General features: G+C 38.3%; 1 protein-coding gene across 6 annotated transcripts in view; it reads right to left on the reverse strand.

Moving 5' to 3' along the window:
- The window catches only part of FMRFaR (FMRFamide Receptor), a 199,689-nt gene extending 184,351 nt beyond the window's left edge, over positions 1-15,338 (reverse strand). For 2 of the 6 annotated variants that reach the window (XM_022077577.2, XM_022077553.2), the window contains exon 1: positions 15,150-15,338. The gene's annotated coding sequence lies outside the window, so the exon portion shown is untranslated. Of the gene's footprint in view, positions 1-11,886; positions 12,232-15,149 lie in introns of those variants that run through there. The other 4 variants (XM_022077559.2, XM_022077538.2, XM_022077569.2 and 1 more) reach the window with 2 other exon arrangements.
- Between the last annotated feature and the right edge of the window lie 845 nt (positions 15,339-16,183).

The following is a 16,183-nucleotide window of genomic DNA, read 5'->3' on the forward strand; positions in this document are numbered from 1 at the left end:
GTTTCTCGCTCTAAGGGTATAGCCAGAGAGAATATCAAGCAAGAGACCTAGCAAAAAATAAATAAATAAAAAGACAATACATGTTTTGTTGAGGAAGTGGCCATCCTGACAGCTCAAGCGATATCGCTTTGCAATAAAACCTGTTCTATTTTTTGGGTCATGTCGCTCGACTACAGCTCGTAGTAAGGAGAAGAAAAAGAAGTAGAACTAGGCGACTGTCGAAACTTAATGTAATCAGAGGACCACGCTATTACTGTTGTAGGGCAAAAGTGATGAAAAGTAAAAAGGAAGTCTTAATTTCTGAATATCAATCAAGACGCTGCCATTAAACAAGATAAAATTCCCCATAAAGGTTTCTTAATTTATTAATCGTCTGAACACCACATCTCCTTTTTTAACAGAATAAGATGTATTTTATGTAAATTTTCTAGCAACGAAACATAACGAAGTGTCTATGATGACGCGATGTCACGGACGGAATGCCAAAACACGAATTGTTCACAGATATATTGCAGCTTGCTAGTTTGGCCAGGCTGTCTGTCGCCTGTCGCTCGCGGGCTTGCTAGATCGAGAGTGTTCGAGAATGTGGTCCTGAGAAAGCTAAGGCACTTTGAAATAAAAGAGAGCAGAATTAAAAGGAGGATGCAAGGAATTTCATGATTAATTTTCTTCACAAAACATATTAAGACGATGAAATCAATGACGGTGGGAAGAACAATGCATGTATCATGGAAGATAAGAGAAACAAAATGTCTGTCTCTGAACTGAAGGGAACGGGCAAAATGAATCTAAAATAGGGCGTGGTCGTTCGGACTCGGTTCACATGGCTCAGGACAGCGGACAAGGACGTGCTCTTGTGAACACAAAAATTATCTTTCGGTTACAAAAAAATGGCGGGCAATTTCTTGACTTACTTTGCGACTCAAGGGCTCTGCTCCACGGAGTTTTAATTATTACATCCCTGAAAATGGATTAACGGACTACACTTCCCGGTCAATTCAAGTTTGTAATTATTTTAATTACAGAACGGCCCACAGACGTATAATCTCTTGAAAAATTCAGAATTTAATCTCAAAATGAAGACTTCAATTACCTTGACGGAAACATATAAAACTATAAGCAATTTCTTATTTGAAATTCATAGTTACAGTTCAAATCAGCACATTTTAATAATGTACCAAATTGAATGCTTCTAAACCACTTAACGACCTCACTCACTCACAAACAAACAAACACAAACAAACAAACACAAACACACACACACACGCCCTTACCTCTCGACCTCGCGGCTCAAAGTCACCAGCACAGCTCTGCTAGCTTTGCTACGCTGCGAGTTCTGAACTGTGATGACTCGACTGAGCTCTGTAACCTTGTAGCAAGCAATATGATGACGGATGCTACAGCTATGTTTTACCACTAATGATCAGAATTAGATTTGTCCACATAAACTCATAATGAAGGGACAGACAAACTGGTTCATTTTCCCCGGTGACAGGATTCTATAAAACAAATTCCATAGGAATCGTAAGTGTATTACTGTAAATAGGTTCATAGATAAATGAGCTACACGAGCTTCATTTCGAGATACCTCTTTATGTAGCCATTAGAAACACTTGAATTTGATTTAAAACATCGTTAATTACTAAAGCGTCATAAAATCTTTTACTTCAGGGATCTAAAATCTTATGAGTCTTCAAGCATGCAGTCGGTTGTATTATCCGTTTACCCATATTAGACTTCATCGCGCAACAAAACCTCCTATAGAATAATGTATTTCGAAATATTAATAGCGTTAGACATGAAGAGGAGGTTTGTGGTACGCCGTGGAGAAGACTAAGTTTTGCATTGAAAACTAAAACAATACCACATTTGCCCAATCAGTAACTTAGACGAATCTAATCAATTTTAAAATGATCTGACGATGACATATTAAAATTAGTAGCCTATTGCTGAATTGTTTGACGTTGCCATTCGTCAAGTATTCCAGATCCAAAATGTGTTCCTTTTTAGAATGCCAGGCGATTGACAAAGTCCGAAAAGCTGTAAACTACTCCGGACAGTTACACTGTCTGGCTGTGGAACGGAAGCAATTTCGTTTATTTCCCCGTTGAAAGTCGTATCCATATACGAGGCGCGTCCACAAAGTAAGTTTCCCACTCGTCCCACAGCTAGCAAACCTTATATTGCGCGAAGCGACTGTGCGTACTTGATAGAGCAATGACGTAGCATGGCACATGCACTAACGGTACTTCCCGCGTTCTCACAGTAGCATCGTTGCAGCTGTTGAAGATGGAGGTTCTTATTCCAGCTCCCGCCGACTGTGAAGTGCGGTCAGTGATAAAGTTTTTGAATGCATAGAGCATAGCGCCGATCGAAATTCATCGTCAGCTGTGCCGGATCTATGGGCCTAACGTCATGAGCAAGCAGATGGTGCGTCGCTGGTGCAGACAATTTTCAGCAGGCCATTCAGAACAAGCGGCGCGGGATGCTTAGTGCCGGTATTGTCTTCCTGCACGATAACGCTAGGCCGCACACGGCTCGACGGACAGCAAGTCTCCTGCAGGAGTTCAGCTGGGAGGTGTTTAATCATTCACCCTACAGCCCGGACCTCGCTCCCAGTGATTTCCATCTTTTCCTACACCTCAAGAAATTCCTGTCCGGTCAGCGTCAGCGTTTTGAGAATGACAGAGAGGCGGAGATGGTTGTCACACAGTGGTTCCAATCCCAGGCGGCAGACTTCTACGACACAGGTATTCAAAAGTTGGTCCCACGGTATGACAAATGTCTCAATTCCGGTGGCGAATATGTTGAAAAATAGCTGGACACTTGCTGTATCTGTTGCAATAAATATTTCCATGAAATTGTGTTTTGTTTCTGTAAACGGCCCCAGGGAAACTTACTTTATGGACGAGCCTCGTATTAACGAGAACTGCATTTTCTGCATCTCATATTTCGTACTGGGGTACTTCTAGGTTGTATTCTCAGTCCAGATCTCGTAACCTGACAGAAAGACTATTCCTCATTCCAGTCCCACCGAGCGAGTCTCTCACAATAAGCTACCCCCATGTCCTCCGGTCAAATCACAACCTGGAAAACGCAAGTTGTGTCTGGAATAATCTTGTTTTGTTTTCGATTCTCTTCTCTGGAGACTGGATATCCTGACTTACGTAGTTCTTCTCAGTATCGCCAAGAAAATTTTTGGATAATCTTTTAGGGTAGGCCAAGACATTTTCCTCTCACGTCCCTCAAAATTCAACATTCGCAGCAATAAATTAAAGTAACATTATAGCAAATAACATTCATCGATTTATAGTTAATAAAATACTTCATTTGATTTAGTGGCTTCCATACTCCGTACTTGCTCCAATTGCAGTCGATCATTTTATTACCATTATTAAAGTACTTCAGATCGTGTGTTGAAGAAGGCAATGGCAGACCACTTCTGTATCATCTGCCTAAAAACATACATGAACAGGTCCCAGTCCGAGAAAAGAATGGAAGGATCCTGTTCATAATATGTCGCCTACCTCCTGTAAATGAGAGGGTGTAATAAAGAAGAAGAAGAAGATCTTGTGTGTCATAATTTGTTTCCAGATCGGTTTTGGAGGGAAAAAACTGCCAAATTTCTTATAAGTTCCTCTTATTATTTTCCTTAATTATCAGAGTTTCGCTTCCGTTTAAGAAAGCTTACTATTTATAGGATCTCACAAAATCTAATAATGCAACCTTCATTAACTTATTACCAAAGCTTCCTAATTGGCACAGCCAAATGAGCTGGTAAATGCGATTACAGCTCTCTCACCACTCCCAACGGCTCTTGAAAGAACGGAAACCTAAGCAACTGTTTACATTCTAAAATTCATGTTGCACTTTAAGAGCTTAAATATATTTAATAAAACTGCCTGTACAGATCTGCTCTGACAATCCAAATAATCTCCTGAAATGGCAGGCTCACTCAATTCAGTTCCATGGCAGTAACATATGAATAGATAATTAAATTCAGTGTATCTTGCATTCTGGATGTCTACAGTCGAGTGAAAAAACTCTACATAAATGTAATATAGTTCTATATAGGATTGTAATACAATCTACGGCCTATTGCTGCTTAATTAGTGTCATTTCGTGTTTTAAATCCATCCCAAGTTCTTATATATGTTGTAAACCTTGGTGAGTGAAGTTTATACAAAAAATGTAAACTTACTAACATAAAACTGTCAATAAATATAGGAAGCATTCCCAAACAGTAAATCTGAAGCTGTGTAATACTAAACAAAAAATAAATATATTGTTTTTTCATATACTCGTTATCCTCTTCATTATTTGGTTTATTAACAATACTCCTAACCAAGACGTGACGGCTCTAATTAGTATTTTAACAATCACACAATTAAGCGACTGAAAGCGCTTAAGTAATTATGATTTTTTTTTCTAACACGGGGAAATCCGTCGCTCAAGTCGAATACCAAACCGATACTGTCTGCGTGTTATCCGAAAACCGAAAAAGAGTTCGCTTTCGCTACGCATGGACTTCGACAGCACGGTAATCAGAAGGCCGTCAGTTCGATTCTTAAATTTTACTTCCAGTTTCCACAACTTGTGATATAAATAAATTACTAAAAACATAAAAGTGTGGCGTTAGCTTCCTGTTTAAGTCCCAAGCCATGGAGGTGTTTACGAAAATAACGTTTCATGCATTCTTAACACAGGGATTAGATGGAAATGAGTAACCAGATTCACTCTTCGGCGCTTTTCCCCAGGGCAACAGCCTCTAATAACCATTGAATGGGCCTCAAAGCCGGCTTAAATGTGCTGATGATAAAAATCCCTGTCTCTGCCGGGATTCGAACATCAATTGTCAAACACGTAGCCAGTGACTTTACTAAGTGCTGGCAAAGCCTAGTAAGTAAAACTACTGAGATACGCCAGTTCAAATTTATTCAAGAGAGAGATGAGGAAATGCATAGGCCAACAACGTTTCTGTCGGAAAAACTGAAGGAAAGATTACTTCAGAATTTTTCGAGGGCAGATAACATGAGACCCCTAGACCACGTTCTTTAGATGACATGAACACAAAAATTCCACGAATTCTCAACCTCGGTGAATGGTCAGCTAGCTTCACGCTCCAGTAGCACAACTCTGGGTGAGCAAGGAACTGATCCAGAGCTTCATGGCTATTGTTTGCTCTATTTGTTACGAGAATTGTCAGTTCCTTCGACCGAGATTATCTGCTTGTCGTGACACAACACGCGGGACACCCGGTCAGGTCTGCGGCCAAGGGAAGATTCATAAAGATTATCTGCAATAATGGCTTAAACATAATGATAAAACTGAATAGCAAAATTTGTATTTCATAACATTCCCCAAGTCCAAATCAGTATATCTGCTAATTTATAAACCTTGAATCAGACACCATGGAGCAATCCTTGATAAGCTAATGGTCCTACAACTAGTCAATATATTATCCGCTTGCATGGAAACTAAAGCTTCACTTCAGTGATCATAGACGCTAGCTATTAGATCTTATTCTCAGCCCGATAAAACCAATCAACAGCGTCACGCATTATTTATTTTAAATTCCACTTTAATATTATCCTATAACCCACACAAATATCTTTGAATCCGTATTTTCCCTTAAGGTTTCTTGGCTAAAATTTTGGATGCAATTTTCATCTGTCATACGTGCTACGTGCCACACACATCTTATCCTACTTGGATTCACAACTGTAATAATGTTTGGTGAAGGGTGCAAATTATGAAGCTCCTCATTATGCAACAGAGCTTTAAATGGGAGCAGAATACAGTCAAAAAGACGCCTTCTGCACAGAAGCACTATTTATATTCTCAATTACATTTTACCATCCCATCAAAATAAAGACCGACGAACACTAAACAAGTTGACAAATCCATACACAAATTTACAATACAGTAGGCTGCATTCTCCTTCTTTATCACTTACCTTCTGGGTTCTACAGCTACTCATGGCTCATAATAAGTTAGTCATTTCTACATGGCCACTGCACAATGTCACTCAATTTACAGTCCAGTACTTAATTTACATCATTTCTCCCTCTTTCAGAATATAATAGGTTAGATTTACAACAAACATCAACTTCTCCTGCAGATGTAAGCTAGCAGCACTGCACACTAGTAGCTGCTTTCAGTAATTAGACGTTACGATCGGCATTTCTCGTATTCATCCTCCGTAATTAAATCTGATTGCGAAATGTCACCTCTGTTCGTACTCTGCGGGAGCAATGTATTTTTTATATATATTAAGGGTATTAACTAGCCTAATTCCGCCCAGCTAAATGAAGTATGTGCATTGGGCAGTTTCAGATGACAACGTACGAACATTAAAACTCATTAAATTCCTGCAGTCCTTGTGAAGTACTGATACTGATACTGTGCAGATCACACATACGACGTTTCGGCAGCTGGCTCTATCTCCATCTTCAGATAAACAAAAACTCTACTTTCTCTATGAAGCCCTCACATAAATCTAGCCTGTCCTGACCCCAATAGAGACAGCCAGGTTTAAAAAAAATTGTTCTCGTTATTACTTGTTCAAATGATCACATTTAGGACGATGAGGCGCGCGGGGCATTAAGTATATGTATGAGGAGATAATAAATGATTATAAAATTTTAGCCAAAAAATCTTAAGCCAAGAAATACAAGTATGGAGTTGTGACTGGATTCAAATGACTCAAGACAGGCCTCCAGTAGCAGGGGTTGTAAGCATGGCAATGCATAAAAAGCGGAAAATTTCTTGACTGCTTGTGCGACTACCAGTTTTTTAAGATGGTCTCTGCTCCATTTAGTTAATTTACTCGGATATTTTGATGATGTATCAGGCATGTAGTACCGGCTGAGGTTCGGTAGGTTGATTTTTAATAATGAATTAACAATATTCTGGTAGTAAGAACTCGGTTGCTCGTTTTAACGTAACATTCCTTTTCACTGGACTTTATTCAGTGTGCATCCATACTTTTATCAGCTGCAGACATAGAACCAGTTTCCATAATACCATTTTTTATTCGTAATGAATAATGCCGAAATAATTTATCACCTGTATCACAAAATTTGATACTTTTACAATATACAACTAAACACGACCCATTTTTATTAGGATGAATTAAAGAATAGTGTGACATGTTGAAAATAAGACGTAGTCAATCCAAACATTGATTTTGCATGACATATTCCAGCTGAGAATAACTTGCGTGGGCGATATCAACTCCGACATTCATATAAACATCACTACTCTGACCGTACCAGTGGAATACGTTACTCATTTCTTTCAAAACATATGTAAACCAATAGGCTTTGTCAGAAATTACAAGTCCATAACATAATACAAAAAACTTACTAAAAATAACACTGACAAACATCAGCTTGCATTACGACAACATGGTTCTAGTATGCACACCATGATCTTTAACCTCGCAAATTACAAAATTATATATCTTCAGGGATATAATAAAATATATCGGCAGTAAAGTATGAAGGTGTGAACTAGAATAAACTAACTCAGTATAGGGCCCAGTATAGTTATTATTTCTGAATTACTAGATAAATTAACTCTAAAATAAATACACATAGACCTAGCCTATTCGATTCAACTATAAAGGTCTCTAGGAATTTATACACTTTGTCCATGATCTATAATCCTTAAAATAACACTACGTTTCGGAATCTGGGCCTGTTTCCACCTTAATTGAGTAGATGATCCCTGTATTTTCATTTAAGGAAGGAAACGGATCCAGTTTCGGAAACGTGTTGTTTTTTCATGGACACTAGACCATAATCAAGGTCCAGAAATGTTAAATAACTCGACGGACACTAAAAATATTTTTAAGTCATAACTACCCTCTTATGAAGACAAACACGTTCTACAGTTACAAATAAATTCCTGGCACTGACAGCTATCGAACACCTGCAGCCCAACCCGCAGTCAGACCTTTTACTTACTTACTTACTTACCGACTGGCTTGAGTTATTTCGACAGTTAGTCTATTATATTTAAATCTAAGTGCTTATGACACAAAAAATAAAAATGACATTTTTAAAAAAAAAAACACTTCCTCTGAAATGGGACTGCTACTGCTCCAGTAAATGTCACGCGTCGTAAGTGACAAAATTTCAAGAGAAGTAGAAACAATTTAGATTTTGTCAAATTCTCATTAATTTATTGTTTTATAAAGACATGCTAGCTCTTTTAACAATGAATTTTTTTTTTAAAACTAAAGCTACCTGCGCTGTAAACATGTAATAAATATGTGACAACATCCATAACTTTTCCGCCCCGGGGAGTGACACAACGCCTGTTCGGTGCAAAACAGAATAAACTATAATTAACTTTAATCACAGTGATTCAATTTTATAAAAACGACATGCACTATAATGTCGGTCTCAGTTCTGTGAAACGTAGACGGATAATGAAATTTTCCACAGTTCTTGAATTAAATAAATAAAGACTTTCATCCTCTGGATGCAGGAAGATGAAGTGTGCAGTGACGTCTCGAGAGGAGCAGCTGATGTACGAAAATGTTTTATTTGCTTAATAGTAGGTAGATATGTTATTCTTAAATTCGAATGGTTCTTGTAAAGAAGCTGTGACAGCTAATTAGATTAGTTCTATATCAGTGTGCAACATATTTTCTCAAGGTTTCCATTTTCTTGCAATAAACTATCCAACAGACATCCGTCTGCAGATATAGCTTCTATTATTTTTTCCTGCTAACGTCAATTGAACCAATGAACCCAATATGCTATTCCTCTGTCACGATTTTAGGATAAAGAAATGAAAGAGTGAATATCACCGGTAGGATTTCGGGTTCACACGACAGCGAAGGTGAAGTTAGCTATCTTCTGAGTTGTTGCTCCATGTAGCGTGGTAAGTGTTTACCGACGTTTCAGAGGTGTTTGCTGCCTCCATCGCTACTCATCACTCTGCTGATACAGTTTGAAAGGACCTCTGAAACGTCGGAAAACTGCTACAAGACTATACGGCGTTGCAACCCAGAAGAAAATCATCTTCAAATCACTGGTGTTCTTCCACCAGCAAATAAATTAACATTATACTGTGTTTCAGTTCTATCATAAATCACGTATAAAAGACATGAACAGTCTAATACTCACACGCCCACTTCAACCGCTCTCAATATTAGCAATTATATTTAAGTTGCTTATCACGCAACACAAAGGAGCTCGAATCTTCTGAAAAACGAGGGCAAGATATTCGGATTGTTATCACCGAGTCAAAAGCAGGTCACAGTGGTTTCCTTACGTCTTCTTTACCACCACCATAATATTAACATAAATAGTGTTGCGTTATCCGTTAATTTACTTCGGTTAGTATCAATCAGTTTCTAAATTAATTCGTCAGACAAACTTCAAATGACATGCTGAGTATCGCAGCTGCTGTCAATAGATGAAGACAAGCACAAACAAGAATCATGTAGGCCTACTTGAACCAATAGGCCAAGTCAAGAACGTTCAAGCAGTTACTGCCTCCTCCCTCTCTCCCCTCCCCCTTCCCCTTTTTCTTCCTCACGACTTCATTAGACGTGCAGAGTCAACAACCATTAGCAACTAAGGGAAAGTTGAGAATTCTGTTCTGCAGAAATTACTTACAAAATAATCCACTTGTTTGAAAAACGTTTCTCGTTAATTCACGATCGTAACGTAAACCAAAATAATAACTTGTAACGTGTCGAACGACTTGGTAATTTCAGTCAAGTATATAATGTAGAAACTTTTTTTAAGTTTTGATGTCAACTTCATCCACTGAAATCATATTATTACGTATCGACGCAGCAGATCGACGTGGAAACTCCTTCATAACGTGTGTTACTTGTTAACGTAATTAAAGACGAATGCAAAACAAAAAATTACGTTAATCAAAATACTGTTTCTTCCAACTGGACTTCATTACATACCGTCAAATGTAACTTTCAATAGTCGTTCAATATTTTTCATCTTACTATTCTCCCGACTGCAGCAAATACCAAATTGAACAAGTTGGAAAATGTACAAATATCGTAACAATCCCGACGCGTTCGCTGTGTTACTGCTTCAAGTAGTAAATTCTAACTTTTAATATTGTTTTATAAGCAGCGTAGAATACGTGAAGCTGACCAGCCAGTGTCCCCATTATAAGAATGATTAAAATCAGCCCAATGGTTTTCGAATTATGAAGTGGTACAACAAATAGATGTTTCGTTTGAACGTCGCGAAAACCGTGAGACTTGCGGGGAAAATTGTATTGTACACGAAATGCGTGTTTCATTTTTATCTACAATTTTGTTTGAAACATTTTTAGTTTTGGCAAACATCTTGACAGTTACGCTCAAGATGCGAATGTTGGTCTTCATGTAAAGTCCGTCAGTGTTGTCCGGTTTTATTGGCAAAACCCCAATGTCACAAAAATCCGTTCTGCGGTTCTCGAGTTATTACGTGCGAAACGACAATCGGAGAGACAAACATGAAGAAGATAATGGGACATTTTTTCAACATTTCGCTGCGAATACACGGTAAAGTAATAAACATAAAGTATATAAGTCACAACAATAAAGAACAAAAACACAGGATCTACAGGAAACCAGTATATCATCGCTCTGAAAACCTTAGCGAGTAGTTTATTACAAATGTAGGCAGGTGGAATGAACTGGGTCACTAACAGTAGAGAAACTAGAAGTTCTATCACAATAATCTAGCATTCAGTTTGAATCTTTAGAACACAATATCTGAGAGTCTTAGAAAAAGTACTATTGATAATGTAAACAGCAGTGAGACAAAACTTGTTAGGGGAACAACAAGACGTAAAATAATGAACAACTTCTGAAGGTTGTATTTAACGATAGGCCTACTCAATGAAACCAAAACACATTTTACTTTTTATTATTCTTCTCCGTTCTTTTCGCTACTAGGAGCTTTGGCCTTCTACAGAATTTCCAAGTTTTCAAAAATTGTGCTAGGCGTTTTATAGGACTCCTTGCAAGGCCTCTACACTGGAGAGAATTACACAATCATAAAAGAACGCGAATACACACCCATGTCTCGAGAGTGACTTCGCCCCGCAGTACCAGTTTTCGAGCGGTCAACATTCGCGCCGTAACAAAATTCCTTTAATAGGGACAAAGAGTATAATTGCGTCATGTGAATTTCTTTTTGAAAATTGGAATAAAACTGACGTTACATTACAGATCATTTCCGATACACCTGGACAAGGCATTCGCGTCTTCAGTACGTTACCTAGCGTGAGAAAAAGCACAGAACACAACCGTCTGAGGATTTAAATACCAAAAAAAGGGGAAGACAGACGACACAAATGCAACAATCTTCACTGACTAATCCCAAACACGATGCTTTGTCGCCATGCATCTGGAGATCAAATGCACTACAGTTGAATATGTAAGCACTGTCATCTTCTCTTGACTATTTTACGCGACATGTGAACTGGCGCCGAGTGTAATGTTCGATCGCTCTAGTAACGACTATTTGTATGATTGGATTTTGACTGAAAGTCGACTAAATGATGTACTTGCAATGAAAAATATGCACTTTATACCGAAGCATAAGTATTCTTTGACGTACTTCGGTAAATATTTCGGTCAAAGGTTTCATCTATCCTTTGATAAGACTAACGTCTTATGCATTTTCTTTTTCGAGAGAATAATTATTAAACACTAACTTGACTTAATAAGTAAGCGCATATATATGTATAAGCACACACATAGAACTAAGTTCAAACAATACGTGACAAACTGTTTACATTCCCAATATTGATGCTTAATCGTTCTCATTAAATTATAACTGTATAACAGATACCTATGTAGGTCATCAGTACCAGACACTAAAATATACAAAGCCTTAATGTACTCACTTACAGACGCATTTTCTGTTTTCTCCTTGGGGAGACCGTGGTGTTGCCAGATGCCGACCACTTATTTACGCCCAGACACTCAGTAACATTCTGAATGTATAAACTACATTTCGGTTGGCAAAAACTCAGACGTTAAATCAGTGTACGTTAATCTGTAAATAGGTTTACACTACAGCACGTAAATGTACGATACAGTTACGTAGACACTAAACATATCCATCTAAAACATAAAAAATAAACAACATTTTACAGAATGTAAGTGTGGAACAGAACTTTGCAACGTAGTAATTATATTGCTGAGTTCTTATGTTCTGTTAAATTTCTCGTGTTACGATCCGAACACCAAGCGTTGCCAGCGACGAATGTCCCTTCGCGCAGCCCGCCCGCAAAATCTCTCCCTTATTGCGCATGTCTGCAACCAAGAACATTACACAAAATGCGGTCCGCACTTCCAGGGCATGTATACGTACATCATCGTGCAGTACTTCAAATAGTTTTCGTTCTATTGACTTTGAACTTAGCATGGGCGCCGGGAGGTGGGACCAGGCATCTCCCCTCCCCAAATTTTTTAAAGAATGAAAATTAAAAAAATATATATTTTCGCCAAAATAATTGTTCTTCTGGTCTGCATTCGAAACCTTTTAACAACTCATGGCTTAGTTTTTGTAACTTGGACGGTAAACATTTTCTCGTAATGCAGGGTGATCAAAATCACAAAAATGTACGCGGGTTGTACAATCATACCGGCGAGACGCAGACTGAGAACCCCAGGACTGAGTTGCTATCATAATGTTAGGTTAAGAGGTTATGTTCTCTAGAATTACATTTAATTGATACAAGACCAATATTACGTTTGTCCAAATGTTTGCATTGGGACGTTCCTCTAATCATGCCAAAATATGATCTGCGCTGATAAGGAAACTTAATACAAAACGAATTTTAGCAGTGCCCACCTGCAATAATTATTCCCTCAGCAAACTTGGCATAAGACAGACAACTTCGAAGCACAAACTTCTTTCCTATTCAAAAGACGGGCGCTTTGTAGTCCAACTTTTATTCTCATTCATTTTATATATAAGAAATGCAGACATGCACAAGTCTCATAATGTAGAATACCTGAACCATGGATATGCTTAAAAGGACAATAAGATAACACAAATTTGTTCTTTACCTGGTATTCACATCGAGCATATAGCATCCATTAATTTGAGACTCAATCTTTAAAACAAATACTTTTATTATATATTAATGACAAATTTGTTATGGTGCCAGTGGCCCAGAACATAAAGCAAAAACACAGTAAATGTTTTTTTTACATCAGATCAGCTTGATAAGAGCATCTTCTCTCAAAGATGTCATAAGGGGTGGTGTTATAAAGTCTAACATTTCAGTTATATGAATCCAGAATGGAGTGATTCGATGTGACTTTGATATGGATTCTGAGAAGACAGGTGAAAGAGATTTTCTGGCCCTCAGTGATCTCCTGATATTGTAAGACAGGTAATTTCGGTTAATCCTACATTGATTTTCGTTGCTGGTAAACCCAGGCACCAAGAAAACATTCGTACATAAAATACTCAATATAGTTCTAACTTCCTGAATAACTAAAAATTTCCAGTTTGATTCGTTCTTTTCAGAAGTTAGATACACATAACAAAGAAGTTCAATCATTAACACTTCTGACATGTATCTTGGTGATTACCGGTTCGAATCTCAGCCGAGACACTGATTACCCTGATGTGACCGTGGTTTGACAGTCTCTCCAGGCACATTTCGGGACAGTGCTTTCAAACAGTTTACTGTTGCCTCCAAACACGCACATTTCAGGCCGCTGTACCCACGTCCAATCAAACGTTGGTACCATTTGCTTTGTCGATAGTCGCGACATTCGCAATTACATGATTCTCTCATGCATTCAATTTATAACTCTGTGGACTCTCCAGCGAGGTGTCAGCTGCCAAGAATTTGTAATCCGATTGTGCGTAAAGTGAGATAAACTATTGACAATTCTCCAGTCGCCTGGCGTCTACATCAGTAAAGGCGGTTTAGATTAGTCCCTGTCGCATTCCTTTACAGTGCGTTAACATTGTCTTCAGAAAAGTTTCACTCACTGTAGGTTCAGCTAATACGCAAGATTAGATTTCTTAGTGTCTATATGTCGTACATGTATGCGTTTCTGTCATTACATTAACACCTACGCCCTCATCCTTGTCACGTGGTCACTGTCGGAATTAAATTCGATGCAGGCATCAGTTACTGTCGGATCGAATTCATTCCCATATGGATCCGCTTTTCCATGTTACACTGGAAGGCATTCGACAAAGGGTCTCTAACTTTCTCTACATCTGCGTCGCAGGACCGGATATTCTCATCCTTCGATTGTCACCATTTGCGCTTCGTCATAGGCCTAGACCTGATCCTCCGTGCACATAGCTTAAGTTATGATTGTATTGCTTTACATTGGCTTAGTTAACAGGTTTAAGATCTGAGGGGATTTTGTTTAGGTGTTGAGCTACGCGATAACTCATCGGCCTGATGATGGAGGCAGCAAGGACCAATGAAATGTTAGTAAACGTCTACCAATTACATGGCGCTACAACCCAAAAGACAGCCATTTCATAACAGTAGGTAATGTTTCTGTTAGCAAATCAAACCAAACCATACAATTTATCTTGGGACCACCAATGTTCTTCAATTCATTAAGGTTCAGCTAAAACGTTGAAGGCTTAATAATATACATGAGGCGTCAATGTACAATGTACATGTGAAAAACAGTAAAGAACTGTCATTGGGTGACTGCAGTGCTAGTGCATAGCAGATGGAATGTAAGATTTAATATGAGTCTGAGAATCGAATGAAAACCTCCAGCTAACACCTATCAATTCATGCTTACAGTTTCAACGAAGCTTATGACCCAACATTAATTTCCAACCAAAGCATTTTAATGCTTGTATTGTGTGTACTTTCTATCAAAATGAAAAGCTCTGTGAGGGTATTAACAACGAAACAACACACTGTACAGTGTACACAGTCTGCACTTTCATTAATCTTTATCGAGCCTATACACCCTGCAAAATTTCAGCACGCTATTTAAACAACTGCCACTTAATTAGAATTTCATATAATTGGACATCTTCAAATAATAAAATATCTGAAAGCTAACAAAGCACTGGGCACGGTACTGCAAAAATGCCCTGAATGCAGTCGTTTCATCCAAGACTCGAGAATTAACCTATTTCAAAGTAAAAGGAATATTTACTCACGTGGCTGCCGTATGCTCATATTTTTAGCGCGGTATTTCCACAGCACATGTGGGCGAAAAACATACCAGCAACGTATACACTAAATGCACAAACATAATTAAAAGATAAACTATAGAACGATGATCTACTAAATGAATACTGGAACATCATGTCACTGCCAGTTATTCGATATTTGACGAATCGATTATTCCGGTATTAGACTCGCGGTTTGCTTCGAAGTGGCTATAAAAACTTGATTACATTAAACGAACATGTAATACTTCGTGGTTTCCGTAGCCATCTGTATGTCAAGGAAGGAACAAACGCAACTTTCTTCCAACATTGCGTATAAGCAACTCTACCCGTAGGCTGAATTTCCCCCCCCCCCCCTCCTTCAAATGATCAGTCAAAAGACAGCAGATACTACGGTCTCCACCCACTTACGTCTGGCAAACATGGTCCATCTCCCCCCCTTTATAGATTGATGCTTCACCTTTTAATTCACGCACGAAAGCAGGTAACATGATCGCTAGCATGTGTTGTCATGGGACCTTGCCATGTAGCACTTAATTATTGGAATTGCATCAACTTTTTTTTTCTGCTCACAAACTATAAATAACACTGAACTATAGGTTCAGTCCCATTAATGTCTTCTTGACCTGCTCATTCAAATGCAATGAACTCAGCTCTTTGAGGCTCAATCTTTGTTCATGACATGACACTGAAACATTATTTTGGCAACAGATGTGATATTTATGCTTTGTGAATCACTAATCCACATAACACATATGACTGGTTGGCATGTGCGCTATGTGCTCATAAATGCAACTTAGGGCCAAGAAAACCCACAGTTCATATTCCACATTTGGGTGTACCAAGTTGATCAAGGTTGAGACATACTTCATGTATATCCATGTTATGTTTGCACAAGCAAAATGAACTCTCAAACTGAATTTGAGGATATCTATTGTTTTATCTCAACATGATTTTCAGTGGTCTGGAGACAAGCAACATAGACTGATGCTTGAAACCAGTAAGATAGTCACATTTGCCTT

This window comes from Zootermopsis nevadensis, unplaced genomic scaffold, assembly GCF_977971745.1.
Source record: "Zootermopsis nevadensis isolate Lab colony 2312 unplaced genomic scaffold, Znev_1.0 Znev_ptg000061l, whole genome shotgun sequence".
NCBI classification, from domain to species: Eukaryota; Metazoa; Arthropoda; class Insecta; order Blattodea; family Termopsidae; genus Zootermopsis; species Zootermopsis nevadensis.